Source organism: Myotis lucifugus, unplaced genomic scaffold (assembly GCF_000147115.1).
Source record: "Myotis lucifugus unplaced genomic scaffold, Myoluc2.0 scaffold_736, whole genome shotgun sequence".
Lineage (NCBI taxonomy): Eukaryota > Metazoa > Chordata > Mammalia > Chiroptera > Vespertilionidae > Myotis > Myotis lucifugus.
Window position 1 is genome coordinate 213,162 of NW_005871784.1, and position 4,788 is coordinate 217,949.

A 4,788-nucleotide genomic window follows, 5' to 3' on the forward strand; every position below is an offset into this window, starting at 1 on the left:
CAAAAGGAGGAGAGGCAGGAAGAGGAGACGTTTTTCCAGCAGAGGAAGGAAGCGCTGAGTTTTAAAAAAGGAGAGGCAGGGGGAGGAGAGGCAGGGGGAGGAGAGGCAGAGGGAGGAGATGCAGGGGGAGGAGATGCGGGGGGCAGCGTCTGGAACGTCCTAAAGGCCTAGAACATCCCTCTTTCTTCTCCAGTTTTGTTAAAGTCCTGGTTTCAATTCAAGCTACGGTGTCCACAGTGTGAAACCTGCCCCAACGGAGGCTCAGTTTCCCCAGAAAGCCCCGTCCTCCGTCACCCAGGCAGAGGGACAGGATGGGACAGGCGTGGGACGGGAGGAGCCTGGAGAGAGATCAGGGGCTCTGGACCAAGGCCCTGCCCCGGCCACCGGACCAGCCTGCACCGGAGACCCAGCCCTTTAGAGAAACTGCCCTCACGGCCTGGACCCCAGGGGCCTGGACCACAGGGGTTCCTACACAGGCCAGAACCACATGGGCTGGGACCACACGGGCCAGAACCACACGGGCCGGGACCACTCGGGCCTGAAAAGGGGGCCTCCCTGAAGGGAGGGAGGCGCCACCTGAACCTGGGGTACGAGTTTCTGCTGTTGTCCCCTCCCAAGCAGAAAACTAATCTACAGCCATTAAGTGGAAGAAGTGAGTCCGACAACCCTAGGCAGCTGCGAATAAGTCACTGCCCTAAGGATGTGAAGCCCAGGAGCAGGTCACCTCCCCTCCCCCCGATTCCCCCCTTCCCGCCCCGGCGAGGAGAAGGCTGGGCAGTCTATGTCCCTCACTGCTGTGAGCCTGACATCAGGAGACGGGTGTGGACTGCGGTCCCCAGCAGGCAGGTGAGCTGCACGTCGAAAAGACGGCCGAGAGCCCCTCACCCTTGTCGGAGAGCGAGGAAGAGGCAGACGCCACCAGAGGGTCGGGAGGAAGCAGGTGAAACTGCTATTTAACTAATTACAAGCCTCACAGGAAGGCGGAGGAACAAGGAAACTCAACACAGTCAATGTGCTGAAACCAAAAGGAAGAAAATAAATATCAGGACGGAGGTGAATACAACGCCAGCCCCGGGCTCTCCGTGGAAGACCAATGACGGTTCAGCCACGGGGGCTTTTAGCAGGACTGTCTCCCCCGCTGGGGCCGTGCTGCCCCCATAAACAGGGCCCAGGGTGCGAGGGCTCTGCGCTCCTTCCCCGAGACGCCCCCTCCGGGCAGGAACCCCAGGATGCAGATCTGGGTGGGAGGTGTGTGGACCCACCGAACGTCTTAAAGATGAGACTTGTTGAGTGAATTAGTTGTTGTCATTGTTGCAATGAACCTGAAATTAGCTTTTGAAATGGGACCCGAAAAATGTCTGGATTTAGAGCTCTTAGATAGCGAATGCAATGGGAATGCAAAACGGAACCCGGCACGTTAACGGTCCCCACGGAACGGGACCTTCTCTGGACTGTGTCTTTAAAACCCAAATAGTATTGGGGAAACGTGAACTTGTAGAGACTGTTCCTCTAAAACAGCGGTTCTCAACCTGTGGGTCGCGACCCCTTTGGCGGTCGAACGACCCTTTCACAGGGGTCGCCTAAGACCAGGGGTCCTCAAACGACATGCAAATACAAATACTGTATTTGTTCCCATTTTGTTTTTTTACTTCAAAATAAGATATGTGCAGTGTGCATAGGAATTTGTTCATAGTTTTTTTTTAAACTATAGTCCGGCCCTCCAACGGTCTGAGGGACAGTGAACTGGCCCCCTGTTTAAAAAGTTTGAGGACCCCTGCCTAAGACCATCCTGCATATCAGATGTTTACATTGACTCATAACAATAGTGACATGACAGTTATGAAGTAGCAACGAAAATAATTTTATGGTTGGGTCACAACATGAGGAACTGTATTTAAAGGGCCAGAAGGTTGAGAACCGCTGCTCTAGAACTTGTCTAAAGTCTCCTTTGGTTCTGATATTAATTTGATGGCATTAGCTGATCACCTTCATCCGAGTTCAGAAAGTCGCGCTAAAACACAAAGGATGCCTGCACGTATCCACTGCCCAGGAAACGGGATTAGAAACTAGAGCTGACTGCGATCAAATGCAACGGACACACGAACAACGTGAGAAAGAAAAATAAAGAGGAGTCTCAGGCCAACCCGCCAGGCTCGTGTTATTCACGCTGCACCTCGCTGCTCCTACCCACACCCACGGGGACTCTGGCTCAGCCTGGGGGCTCCCAGCATCAAGGTCAGGCTCCATTTCCTTGTGTGCCCTACCGGACAGGTGCCGCCTGCACCTGGATACCAAGGCTGCTTCGGGGTCCTGGAGTCCAGGCTCAGGTATGCAAATGAACGCGAGACTTAGAGATGTGGGGTCGCCCTGGCCGGTTTGGCTGGGTGGATAGAGTGTCAGCCTGCGGACCGAAGGGTCCCAGGTTCGATTCCGGTCAAGGGCACATGCCCAGGTTGCAGGCTCGATCCCCAGTGGGGGGCGTGCAGGAGGCAGCCGATCCATGATTCTCTCTCATCATGGATGTTTCTATCTCTCTCTCTCCCTCTTCCTTCCTCTCTGAAATCAATAAAAATATATTTTTTTAAAAAAGAAAAGAAATGTGGGGTTATTGCTGCAGTTCATTTAGTTTGAAAATATACAGGAGAGGGGATGAGAGTCAGTGACACCCGGAATATTTCATTGAACCAAAGGCCACTGTGTGGAAGGTGAGGGGCTGCCCGCTGCCGCCCGGCCTGGGACCTGACCCCAGCTCTGCCCTCGCTGGCCTGTGCCTCAGTTTCCCCCGGAGGCTGCAGTGCCTGTGAGATGCATTGGTGAGCTCCTGTGAGCCTCACAGGAGTTAACGCTCGCGAAGGCCCCGGACAGCACCTGGCATGAACTTAGGGGTCTTTGTATTTATTTTAACTATTCTCACTGTTCTCATTAATAAGCTTTAGTTAAAACTTCTAAAATAATCTGTTATTAAAAAGTAAAAAGACAAATGAGTTGAATTTGAAATACCCCACTGTCTCGGGGGAAACCCGAGGCATTTTTCTGGCAGCGACTTGCTCAACCCTGTCCCCGGGGAGGCAGGGAACGGCACCCACACGCCCAGGGGCTGGGCATCTCCAGGTTTGATAAGGGAAGCCAGGCCCCTTTGTCTGCAGGTTGGCATCTTTTTTTTTTTAATATTCGTTGTGGGCCACATGTGGCCCGTGGGCCGAGCGTTTGACATGCTTGATTTATATATATATATTTAATTGATTCTTTACAGAGAGGAAGAGAGAGGGAGAGAGAGTTAGAAACATCGATGAGAGAGAAACATCGATCAACCGCCTCCTGCACACCCCCTACTGGGGATGTGCCCACAACCAAGGTACATGCCCTTGACGGGAATCGAACCTGGGACCCTTCAGTCCGCAGGCCGACGCTCTATCCACTGAGCCAAACCAGCCAGGGCAGGTTGGCATCTTTAAAACACATGCCTGGCACGTCTGTGACAACTGTACACTTAAGAAATGAGTAAACGTCCCTGAAGCTAAGTCACGCCTCTGTGCTAAGGCCCATGTGAAACAGGTATTTTGAACATGTGCACTGAAGTCGTTGTCCTGTTTAAGTTTATCCGTAGGAAGTGGCCCAGTTGCTCATATTCGTATGAGACAAGCACGGCATCGTGAATGGGAACCAGGGGATCTGTTTTAACCTGCAGAGGAGCCGCCCCTCACCCGTCACAAAACCAGGAGGGCGGTCCTTACGGGGCCTCCAAGGGCATCTCACGGCCACGGCGCCGCAGCGGGGGGCTGGGGTGCCCTCACGCTGGAGAGGATGTGATGACGACGTGTTTTCTCTAAAGCAGCGGTTCTCAACCTTCCTAATGCCGCGACCCTTTAATACAGTTCCTCATGCTGTGGTGACCCCCAATTTCATTGTGACAAGTTGAACATAATGAAAGCATAGTGATTCATCACAAAAACAATATGTAATTGTATATGTGTTTTCCGATGGTCTTAGGCAACCCCTGTGAAAGGATCGTTCGGCCCCCAAAGGGGTCGCGACCCACAGGTTGAGAACCGCTGCTCTAAAGTTTTTATTTTGCAGCTAAGGTGAGAAGTAAAGCCAGAGAGGCCTGGATCCGAATCGCTCTCAGAGGACTAGGCACGCCTCTTAAAACTTGAAAAAGCGCTCACTTCTACACAGACCACCGGCATTTCAAAGGCCAGGCTTTAAAGGAACCGCGAGAAAGAGGCTGCAGGGAACCACAGATGGAGCCCAATCAAAACGAGCCCGAGGAGACAGCCACAGCCTCCGATTGTCCGGAAGAGCCGTGTGGCAGGTGGCACACCCAGCAGAGGTGTGCAGGAGAGGAGAGGGGGCACCTGGGGAAGAGACGCTGACCAGCCACGAACCGTCCCTGCCTTCCACCTCCCCCAGTGGTCGGCAAACCGTGGCTCGTGAGCCACATGCGGCTCTTTGGCCACTTGAGTGTGGCTCTTCCACAAAATACCGACTTCTGCGCATGGGCCACGAAGTTTCAATCGCACTGTATGTGCGCGCCCGCATGTGGTATTTTGTGGAAGAGCCACGCTCAAGGGGCCAAAGAGCCGCATGTGGCTCACGAGCCGCAGTTTGCCGACCATGGCCCTCCCCAAAGGCGAACACGGTCTAAGCGCCGGTCTCGAGATTAACTATTCCGTACCCCAAATGTCCGCCTGGTGACACCTCTGTTCCGGAGGGGTCCTTGCAAACACGCAGTAGACCCCATTGTCACATTTACTATCGAGACAACCTATTTACTTGGAAGCCTGTCGC

The 4,788-nt window shown here is 53.5% G+C and overlaps 1 protein-coding gene across 1 annotated transcript in view; it reads right to left on the reverse strand.

Moving 5' to 3' along the window:
- Positions 1-4,788, reverse strand: part of PRDM5 (PR/SET domain 5) — a 66,639-nt gene that overhangs the window by 20,249 nt on the left and 41,602 nt on the right. The gene's annotated exons all lie outside the window — the stretch shown is intronic.